Source organism: Bubalus kerabau, chromosome 1 (assembly GCF_029407905.1).
Source record: "Bubalus kerabau isolate K-KA32 ecotype Philippines breed swamp buffalo chromosome 1, PCC_UOA_SB_1v2, whole genome shotgun sequence".
NCBI lineage: Eukaryota > Metazoa > Chordata > Mammalia > Artiodactyla > Bovidae > Bubalus > Bubalus kerabau.
Window position 1 is genome coordinate 78411692 of NC_073624.1, and position 11909 is coordinate 78423600.

The 11909-nt window shown below is 41.6% G+C and overlaps 1 long non-coding RNA gene and 1 other non-coding gene across 2 annotated transcripts; one reads left to right on the forward strand and one right to left on the reverse strand.

The window, feature by feature from the left end:
- Positions 1 to 1918: 1918 nt before the first annotated feature.
- Positions 1919 to 7271, forward strand: LOC129651659 (uncharacterized). Its single transcript, XR_008714263.1, has 2 exons — positions 1919 to 2139; positions 6756 to 7271. It is a non-coding gene; the product is annotated as an uncharacterized LOC129651659 (long non-coding RNA).
- Positions 7272 to 10365: 3094 nt separating this feature from the next.
- TRNAW-CCA (transfer RNA tryptophan (anticodon CCA)) lies at positions 10366 to 10439 on the reverse strand. The gene has a single exon. It is a non-coding gene; the product is annotated as a tRNA-Trp (tRNA).
- Positions 10440 to 11909: the final 1470 nt, after the last annotated feature.

An 11909-nucleotide genomic window follows, 5' to 3' on the forward strand; every position in this document is an offset into this window, starting at 1 on the left:
TTTGAGGTAGGCCTGGGCTCCTAAAGAAGGTTATTTACCCACAGGATAAAGAATAAGTCTGTTTGAATATATATTTGTTGGAGTTCATTGCTTTCCATGGCACTGCCTCATCCTTAGCAGGCAAAGATAGAGTAAGAACCCAAGAAAAATACTTGGAGTGTGGGATTAATCAATAATTTTCAATTAACTGTGATTAGATTTTGACAGATAGACTTCTGAGTATAATAATTCTAAATTCCAAATTCTGAGAATAATAATCTATACCTGAAGAGCTTCTTTACCGGTCTTTCAGCTTCTTGACTTCTTCTTAATATTCGCAGTCACCCTGTAGTAGGTATTACCCTTGCTGGGCGGATATTTTAAAGATGAATATCTAATCATACCCTTTCACTGTTAATAATCTTTCAGTGATTCCTCGTTCTTCACCAATTGACTCATTAATCCTTCCTTGGGGAACTGTGTTATAAGCTTAACCTAATAGAAAAAAGGAGGGGCAATTTGGACAAGGATGTACATAATAGCTTTACTCATGATATTAAAAAACTGGAAACAAACCAAAACCCAACAATAAATGGCAGGGCTAAGCAAATCCTCTGTATCAACACACTGGAATACTCTGTACCTCCTGTAAATGATAAGAATCTGGTCCGTACTGAGGCAGGAGGTGTATCTAAAGGTGGGAAATGTGAAATAAACTTTTACACCCTGCTTTTGTCTCTGTAAAAATATACATGTTCACACTGACAAAGACTAGACAATAATAAAATATTTGGTATTGTATGTGAATTAGATTTTCTGTTTAACTATGACATAAAATTTTTAATGGGAGAAATAATGCCCTTGGAATTTTCTCCTGGGGGCACTCATATAGGATTTTTATCCTATGAAGAAAAAACTAGATGTGGAACTTAAATACCCAAGACCTCAGTACAGGGAGTTCCTTGGTTAGTACTTGTTTAGTGGTTAGTACTCCACACTGCTGAGGATGTGGGTTCAGTCATTGATTGGGGAACTAGGATCCTTAAATCCATGTGACATGGCCCCAAAAAATAGATAAAAATTTTTTTAAATAAATTAAAAGGAGACAAGAGGGATTAGATGGTTTTAAAAAACAGAGACCTCAGTACAACAGGTTGGGCTAAGGACACGGTGAGAGTTTTATGTTGGGATGTCAGTGGTTGAGTCAATTCAAGTCAGAATGGGGTCAGGACAGACAGCCCACAGCCCATGGGGCTTAGTGTGCTCACAGATGCACATGCATGCTTGGTCCATGGTCACGTCAGGTACTGCCGCCACAGCAGCTCAAAGCCACTGGGAAGTTACAGAGCAGCAAGAGAACTGCCCTCTTAACCAAGAGAAAAACTGGTCAGACTTGATCAAGCAGAACATTAGTCTGTGATGTCAAACTGACCTTAAGCACAGTTTCCAAGAGGCCCCAGGAACAGTTCACCGAGTTCTGTTCTCTTTATTGGTATTTATCGCATAAAAGCATAGTTTTGAAAGCCCACTATTAATGCACACAAATTTCTGAAGCACCTGAACTTCAGTATCTTTTCAAATGTGTTCCTTAGGTCTCTTCCTAGTTCTCATCCAGGGTTCTTCCCCTGACCCTAAATCTTACAGTATTTACTGTATCTTTCATTAAACAATGTGATTGCTAATTGAATCCTAGTGGGTTGATGGTCAGAGATGTTGTTCTTCTAGATTCTCTGGGTTTTTTGTCTTTGTGAATCTGGATCCTCAATCTTGGCTTATCCTGGGTTGGCTGGGACCTAAGAAAAACTGGGTCATGCATCCCAAATTCACGTGAGTCTGGTTTGTATCAGAAAATCAATTTAATCATTTACAATGAGAAATTATTGGTAGCAGCCAAGTGGGGTGATATTTATGTTGCTCAGTTTGCAAGTTCTCTTCCCACGAAGGAAACAAAGACCAGAAGTCTGTTGCTGTGAGAGCATAAGTTTTTGGTACAAGGAAAAGGGTCTCAGAGAGATTTATTTATAAATTGATCTGCTTAGAGTTCCCTGATTCCCTTTATCAATGTCTTCTCCTCTAAAGGTCTAGCTCACACTTTACCTATTCTGTGAAACTTCTTCTACCCCTGGGTCCTTGGGAAAAATGAGTCACTCACCCAACCAGGTAACCATAACTTTTATACCTATTATAGCACCAATCGCTTGTATTCTACTAGTTCTTGATGTACCTGTCTCCCTTGCTGTTTCAATAGTTGAGACAGTGACAGAGTCCCTGTCCACTTCTGTTTTCTCAATGCCTTCGGTTCAGTTCAGTCTCAATGCCTAGCACTTAATTATTCAGTGTAGAGCTGCTTAATAAATTAAGGAAAGAGTGAACAAATGAAATTTTCTCTATCTACCCCAATGACCTTCTAAGTCAAGTTGTATTACATGGGTGTAGATAGATATTAAGAGCAATCTGGTGACTTCCCTGGTGGTCCAGTTGTTAAGACTTCGCCATCCAATGCTGAGGGTGCTGGATTGATCCCTGGTTGGGGAGCTAAGATCCCATATGCCTTGTGGCCAAAGAAATCAAAAAACAGAATCAATATTGTAACAAATTCAATAGAGACTTTAAAAATGATCCACATTAAAAAAAAAAAAAGACCAATTTGTGTGTATGTGTGAGAAAGAGAGAATGAATACTACTCCCAAATGGGGACAGACCTAGCCAAAGATTATACCATGGGGAACCTATAAAAGCCAGTCTTAGGCAATACTTAATGCTTTACATTTTCTTGCAGGTTAATCTCATTTGATCCTTCTGTTTTTCTCTGGCTACATCTTAGGCCCTAGCTTATGTATGCCTTAGCCTGCTCCCTTGTTTTATTGAACAATTTGACCCCTTCCACAAGCATATTGATTTGGATTCTCCTAGTTCACCTTTTATCCCTCCTGCCCTCCTCCATACCCACTCCAGTGTTGTTGCCTGGAGAATCCCAGGGACGGGGGAGCCTGGTGGGCTGCCGTCTCTGGGGTCGCACAGAGTTGGACACAACTGAAGCGACTTAGCAGCAGCAGCAGCCCTCCTCCATTAATCTTTTAGATCCCTACTTCTCAAAGGACCCACAGTATTAATGTCACCTGTGAACTTGTTGGAACTATGGCTCCTCAGGCACCAGAACCACTGAATCAGAATCTGAATTTTAACAAGACCCTTATAAATGATTTGTGTGCACATTTGAGTTGGAGAAGCTCTACTTTAAATCATTATGATGACTGCTGCTTCTGGCTCATGGTTTTTCTTTCTAACTTGTCTCCTGCTATTCTTAAGTCATCAATATCCATTGTATTAGTTATCTGTGACTACGTATAAAATCAACCTGACTTACTGGCTTAAAATAACAGACATTCACCATCTCACAATTTCTGTGCATCAGGAATCTGGGCAAGACTTCTCTGGATCTTCTAGCTCAGGGTTTCTCACAGGACTGCAGTTGAGGTGTCAGCTGGGGAGGAGTCACTCCAAACTCACTCGTGTGATTGATGGTGGGCCTCGTGTCCTCATGGGTTGTTCCTTGTCTGGTTGATCTCTCGACTGGGCAACTCACAATATGGCTTCATAGAGCAAACGAGTGAAAAAGTAAGAAAGGGGACATGAGATGGAAGCCAGAGTCTTTCCATAATCTCAGGAATGACACTCCATTACTTTTGCCTTATTTTATTTGTTGAAAGTAAATCACTAAGTCCAATCTATGCTCAAGGGGAAGGGTTACACGGAGTACAAATAACAGGAGGTGGGGATTTTGGGGGAGCAATCTTAGAGGCTGCCTTACTATATCCCAGTGTGTGCATGAATGTTCAGTCATGACCACATGGACTGAAGCCCACCAGGCTCCTCTGTCCATGGAATTTCCCAGCAAGAATACTGGAGTGGGTTGCCATTTCTTTCTCCAAGGGATCTTCCAGACACAGAGATCGAACCTGCAGCTCCTGGCTAAGCAGGCAGATTGGCAGGTGGAGTCTTTGCCACTGAGCCACTTGAGAAGCACATCCAAGTGCATTTTCCTCTAATAACTTGACTGACTAGTTTCTACTTCAGTCATAATCTGTATAACCACACCTGGAACCTCAACACCACTTGGAATTTTATTTTCTCCAAACATTTACCCTCCGTGCTTTCTGTCATGACTACAACTTGTCATTCCCTTTACTTGTCCCACACCTTCACTCACAACAGACTTGACTTCCTAGCCTTTTCATTCTTTCTGCTGCTACTGCTGCTGCTGCTAAGTCACTTCAGTCGTGTCTGACTCTGTGCGACCCCATAGATGGCAGCCCACCAGGCTCCCCCGTCCCTGGGATTCTCCAGGCAAGAACACTGGAGTGGGTTGCCATTTCCTTCTCCAATGCAGAAAAGTGAAAAGTGAAAGTCAAGTCACTCAGTTGTGTCCGACTCAGCAACCCCATGGACTGCAGCCTACCAGGCTCCTCCGTCCATGGGATTTTCCAGGCAAGAGTACTGGAGTGGGGTGCCATTGCCTTCTCCGTTCATTCTTTCTAGTTTTAGTCTATTAACATCTTTCCTGTCTTACTCAAAGCTCCACACAGGGCATTTCCTACGAGTGGCTAGTTATCTATGGGCTAATTAAAAACCTAGGAACACCTACTCTCACCTATTTGATTTGTAGGACTGTCACCATTCCTTCCCCCACTTTAGGAAAGATCTAGCATTCTCTGGTTTTTCTTCCATTTCCAGGTTGATAAGCACACCTGAAGGAAATCATCAAGATGTGCTGATTGGTTGCATTCTCTTCAAGTTCCCAAATCTACATTCATTATTCTTAGTCTACCTTTAGCCTTCCTCCAGTGGAAAGCCATTCCCCAGTCTGGCTATTTCCTCTTGAGAATGTTCTTATCTCTTCGCTCATTATTTTTTGTCCCTCTTGTCTCAGAAGACTAGGTGCTGATACTTCTTTCTGGGTCTAAACTCTTCAAGTGTCCTTTCATTCCATTCTGTCTCACTTGTCTGGCTTTGCTCCATCAGTTCCTCGCTCTGTGTATTGCCTTCTGCCTTTCATCTTGCAAGCATTTCAACAGTAAAGGCAACCTTGACCCAATTATAGATTCAAGCTACTTCTTCCTTTTTACCACTAACTGTGTTTTAAAATTTATTATAATTTTCAAATATACGGAAAAGTAGAGTACCATAATAGAGTACCAAAATAGATATCTACATTCTTGCAACTAGTCTTAATAGTTGACATATTTTCTTCATCTTTCTTTTCCTGAAGTATTAAATCAAATTATAGACATCTTGACATTTTACCCCTAAATACTTTCAGTTCAGTTCAGTTCAGTTGCTCAGTCATGTCCGACTCTTTGCGACCCCGTGAATCACAGCACGCCAGGCCTCCTTGTCCATCACCAACTCCCGGAGTTCACTCAGACTCACGTCCATCGAGTCAGTGATGCCATCCAGCCATCTCATCCTCTGTAATCCCCTTCTCCTACTGCCCCCAATCCCTCCCAGCATCAGAGTCTTTTCCAATGAGTCAACTCTTCGCATGAGGTGGCCAAAGTACTGGAGTTTCAAATGCACCTATTTAAAATGTCATTATCATAATTAGCAAAACTAATAATAATGCCTTCATTTTATGTAACAGACCATGTTTAAATTTTCCCAGTCGTCTAAAAAACATATTTTAATGCTAGCTTTTTTTTTTTTTTAATGCTAGCTTTTTAAAGTAGAATTCAATTAAAGACCATGCATTGCCTTGGCTGCTATATGGCTTCTCTTTTGATTTCAACAGTGCTTTCCACCCTCTTTTTATGTCACTGAGTTGTTGAAGAGACTGGGCCCATTGTCCCTATTGAATGTTCCACTTTCTGGGTTTGTCTAATTGTTTATTTTTTAGTGTCACTAGGGATTCATCTCGGAGAAGGCAATGGCACCCCACTCCAGTACTGTTGCCTGGAAAATCCCATGGGCGGAGGAGCCTGATAGGCTGCAATCCATGGGGTCGCAAAGAGTCAGATACGACTGAGCGACTTGACTTTCACTTTTCACTTTCATGCATTGGAGAAGGAAATGGCAAGCCACTCCAGTGTTCTTGCCTGGAGAATCCCAGGGACGGGGGAGCCTGGTGGGCTGCCGTCTATGGGGCCACACAGTCGGACACGACTGAAGAGACTTAGCAGCAGCAGCAGCAGCAGCAGCAGCAGCAGCAGCAGGGATTCATCTACCCCTGTATTTTCTGAAATCTGGAGATGAGATATAAAGGCTGATTTCAATTCAACTTAAACATTTTTGTTGGGAATATTGGTAGTTGGTGCTATGTGCTTTATATTGCATCACATCTTAGGCACATAACTTTTTTCTTTTTCTTTATTATTTATGGCTACATCAGGCTCCAGAACACACAGGCTCAGTAGGTGCAGTGCATGGGCTTAGTTGCCCCAAAGCATGTAAGATATTAGTTTCCCAACCAGGGATTTAACCCACATCCCCTGCATTGGAAGGTGGATTCTTAATCACTGGACCACCAGGGAAGTCTCTATGCATGTAACTTCTGACTTTCTCACTTTTAGTGATGCTAACGTTAATCACTGAGTTAAGGAGGCAACAGCCAGATCTTCCCACTGTTAAGTTACATTTGTTTTTCATTGCAATCAGTAAATAATCAGTCCATGGAGTGATGCTTTGGCCCCGTGTAATACCAAGAAGCTTTTAAGACTCTCATATTGCTGCCTTTTACCCCATTCCCTAATTCTTCTTCCCTTCTCTTTCCTCTTCTGTAGAGGTCACTACTGACTTCCTTACCAAGAAAACCAAGAGCCTTTGGCTTTTCATGAAGATGAAAGCAAAGACTTTGAAGGCAAGGAAGGCAGGGATGAAAGGCATCCACAGCCACAATAAAAGAGAAGAAAGGAATGTCATCCACCTTCCAATGGCCTAAAACACTGCAACTCAGAAAGCACCCCAAATACCCTCAGGTGAGCTAGGAAAAACAAGCCTGGTCACTATGCCATCATCAAGGTAACTCTGACCACTGAGTCAGCCATGAAGATAGAGGACAACACACTTGTGTTCATTGTGGATATCAAGGTCAACAAGCGCCAGATTAAACAGCCTATGAAGAATCTCTATGACACTGATGTGGCCAAGGTCAATACTCTCATCAGGCTGGATGAAGAGAAGAAGGCATGTGTTCCACTGTTTCCTGACTGATAAATTGAGATCCTCTAAACTGAGTCCAGCTCAGCAGCAAACTGAGTCCAGCTGGCTAATTTTAACTTGTATTTTTTTTTCACCCATATTTAAAAAATAAAGAATAAAAAGTAAAGCCAAAAGAAGAGATTTTGTTCATCTTCCTTGAACTTACAGATACATTTTATATTATTAAACCTTTTTAAAGAATATCTTTTCCCCTTTCTTCCATAAAGTTTTGTATTTCAAGTACCTCTCCCTCTAACTGCTTGTTTACATCTAGACGTAAAGAGGGTCATAGTTCTATTCCTGGTCTTTGATTTGGTCTCTATACTGTCTACTTTACTAATCTTACCCATGTTCACAGTTTAAGCACATTTCTAAAAAAAGAAAAAATGTGTGCCTCTACCTTGACATTCTGTAGCTTTTTGACATTTACAACTGGAATCCCATAAGGTATAACTTAAACTCAACCAGCATAAAAGAAAACTCGTCTTTCTCTGTACCTCTATCCTCCCAATATTGGAACTTTGATTGTTTCAATGTTTATGTTTATATTGTTATGTTCATGTAAACACTGTTCACTGCTGAGACATATAGTATATTTTAATCACACTTGTATATAATAATAACTGCAATAAAAATTACCTTATTTTTCTCTTTGCTTTGTTTACTATGTACTCATCATGATTTATTCTTTTCCTCTCCCCAGACCTGTAAAATTCCTATGTATTTAAATACATCAGGTGATTGATTAGTTTCAGAGTTTCCTTACCCCACCCCCCCCTTACAAATAATCCTTTCCAGGAATTCCCTGGCAGTCCAGTAGTTAGTAACTGCACTTCCACTGTCGGGGACATGGGTTCAATCTCTGGTTGGGGAACTAAGATCCCACAAGGTGAGCAACTTGGCCAAAAAAAATAAATAAACAGCCCATCCGAGGCTCCCATCCTCCTGTTCCAATCTCTGACAGGCTGCTTTCTAGGCCTGTTGCTCAGCTGGCCACCTGGGACTTCTGGTAATTTCCTTCTCCTCTCCTGTATAGCATCTTCCTTTTCCTGCTTTCCACCTATCCCTGTTTACTGCTTTTTATCACTTGTTTTGGTGGAATACTTTCTCCAATAGCTTCCTGAAAAAGGGTTCCTGGAGGTAAATTTTCTGAGGTCTTGTATATCTGAAATGTTTTTATTCTACCCTTATATACACTTGGCAGTCTGTGCAGAATTCTAGACTGCAAATTTACTTTGCTGACAATTTTGAAGCCACTCATTCATTATGTTCCAACTTCCAATATTGCTGTGAGAAGTCTAATGCCATTCTGTTTCTCCCTCCTGAACAATCTGTTTTATTTCTCTACAGTATTTTAGGATTCCATATCAATTATTCAGTTCAGTTCAGTTCAGTCACTCAGTCGTGTCCGACTCTTTGCAACCCCATGAATCCCAGCATGCCAGGCCTCCTTGTCCATCACCAACTCCCGGAGTTCACTCAGACTCATGTCCATCGAGTCAGTGATGCCATCCAGCCATCTCATCCTCTGTAATCCCCTTCTCCTCCTGCCCCCAATCCCTCCCAGCATCAGGGTCTTTTCCAATGAGTCAACTCTTCACATGAGGTGGCCAAAGTACTGGAGTTTCAGCTTTAGCATCATTCCTTCCAAAGAAATCCCAGGGCTGATCTCCTTCAGAATGAACTGGTTGGGTCTCCTTGCAGTCCAAGGGACTCTCAAGAGTCTTCTCCAACACCACAGTTCAAAAGCATCAATTCTTCGGCACTCAGCTTTCTTCACAGTCCAACTCTCACATCCATACATGACCACTGGAAAAACCATAGCCTTGACTAGACGGACCTTTGTTGGCAAAGTAATGTCTCTGCTTTTGAATATGCTATCTAGGTTGGTCATAACTTTCCTTCCAAGGTGTAAGTGTCTTTTAATTTCATGGCTGCAGTCACCATCTGCAGTGATTTTGGAGACCAAAAAAATAAAGTCTGACACTGTTTCCACTGTTTCCCCATCTATTTCCCATGAAGTGATGGGACCGGATGCCATGATCTTCATTTTCTGAATGTTGAGCTTTAAGCCAACTTTTTCACTCTCCCCTTTCACTCTCATCAAGAGGCTCTTTAGTTCCTCTTCACTTTCTGCCATAAGGGTGGTGTCATCTGCATATCTGAGGTTATTGATATTTCTCCCGGCAATCTTGATTCCAGTTTGTGCTTCTTCCAGTTCAGCGTTTCTCATGATGTACTCTGCATATAAGTTAAATAAGCAGGGTGACAATGTACAACCTTGACGTACTCCTTTTCCTATTTGGAACCAGTCTTTTGTTCCATGTATTAGGTTGGTGCAAAAAGTAATTGTGGTTTTACATTCTTGAGCTTTGTTGTTTGATATTGGGATACTTTCTTAAATAAATGCAGTTTTGTTACACATCATTTTAATACACATTTCTTGCTTTATGTTTTTTGCTAGCGACTTATTATTTGCTGTTTATTTTCTATTTATTTTAGACTAGGGAAGTGATGTTATACAAAAAGCAAATTCGAGTGATTTTCTTATTTGAGTTCAAAAATGGGTTGTAAAGCAGTGGAGACAACTTGCAATATCAATGACACATTTGGCCAGGAGCTGCTCAGGAACATACAGTGCTGTGGTAGTTCAAGAAGTTGTGCAGAGAAGACAAGAGCTTTGAAGATGAGAAGCAAAGTGGCTGGCCATCACAAGATGACAATGACCAACTGAGAGGATCATTGAAGCTGGTCCTCTTACAACTACATGAGAAGCTGCTGAACTTAGCGTTGACCATTCTAAGGTTATTAGGCTGTTAGTAAGCCTTGGTCCTTGCTAGCTCTTGGCCAGAGATATCAGTTCCTTGTCACATGGACTTCTCAGTAGTGATGCTCATGACCTCACAGCTAAAGATCCAAGAGAAAGTATGAGTGAGCCCCCAGTACAGAAACCATAGTCTCTTTTATAACCTAATCTTGGAGGTGCCAGCCCATCACTTCTATATTCTCTATTCATTAGAAATGAGTCACTACACATGACATAATGATATAAACAACTTAAGTGAAGTGAAGTTGCTCAGTCATGTCCGACTCTTTGCGACCCCGTGGACTGTAGACTGCCAGGCTCTTCTGTCCATGGGATTCTCCAGGCAAGAATACTGGAGTGGGTTACCATTTCCTTCTCCAGGGAATCTTCCTGACCCAGGGATCGAACCTGGGTCTCCTGCATTGGAGGCAGATGCTTTAACCTCTGAGCCACCAGAGAAGCCCATAAACAACTTAAGACCATGTTAAAATGTGTTTTGGTTGAAATCATGTATTTCAACTGTCCCTGTAACTCTCAAAGCAAAAAATGACAGAAGTGCAGCTCTATTTGGACAAATTTTGTTCAACTATTTTTTAATGTTCAGTTCCCTGGTAGCTCAGATGGTAAAGCTTCTGCCTGCAATGCAGGAGACCCGGGTTCAGTCTCTGGGTTGGGAAGATCCTCTGGAGAAGGAAATGGCAACCCACTCCAGTACTCTTGCCTGGAAAATTCCATGGACGGAAGAGCCTGGTAGGCTACAGTACATGGGGTCATAAAGAGTCGGACACGACTGAGTGACTTCACTTCACTTCAGTCGCTCAGTCATGTCTGACTCCTTGTGACCCCATGAACCGCAGCACAACAGGCTTCCCTGTCCATCACCAACTCCTGGAGTTTACCCAAACTCATGTCCATTGAGTGGGTGATGCCATCCAGCCATCTCATCCTCTGTCGTCCCCTTCTCCTCCTGCCCCCAATCCCTCCCAGCATCAGGGGCTTTTCCAATGAGTCAGCTCTTCACATCAGGTGGCCAAAGTATTGGAGTTTCAGCTTCAACATCAATTCTTCCAATGAACACCCAGGACTGATCTCCTTTAGGATAGACTGGTTGGATCTCCTTGCAGTCCAAAGGACTCTCAGTCTTCTCCAACACCACAGTTCAAAAGAATCAATTCTTCAGCTCTCAGCTTTCTTCACAGTCCAACTCTCATATCCATACATGACCACTGGAAAAACCATAGCCTTGACTAGATGGACCTTTGTTGACAAAGTAATGTCTCTGCTTTTGAATATGCTGTCTAGGTTGGTCATAACTTTCCTTCCAAGGAGTAAGCATCTTAATTTCATGGCTGCAATCACCATCTGCAGTGATTTTGAACCCCCCAAAAAATAAAGTCTGACACTGTTTCCACTGTTTCCCCATCTATTTCCCATGAAGTGATGGGACCAGATGCCATGATCTTCATTTTCTGAATGTTGAGCTTTAAGCCAACTTTTTCACTGTCCTCTTTCACTTTCATCAAGAGGCTCTTTAGTTCTTCCTCACTTTCTGCCATAAGGGTGGTGTCATCTGCATATCTGAGTTTATTTATATTTCTCCCAGAAATCTTGATTCCAGCTTGTGCTTCATCCAGCCCAGCATTTCTCATCAGCGTTTCTACATTTTTTAAGGTAATGAGGAATAATCTAGGCTATATGATATGCAAACAATAGAAGTTATCTATGCAAGGAAAAAAAGAAAAAGAAATGAATCACCAAATCGAGCCCATACTCAACAGGAGGATATTACACAGGACATGAATACCTGGAACCAGGGATGACTGGGAGGCCACCTTAGAGTTGCCTACCATATCCATGCATCAGTACTTTCCTCCGATTGGAAAATCACTTTTTTCAGTATTTGCTTTTGACTTTTCTGAAGTAATACTCC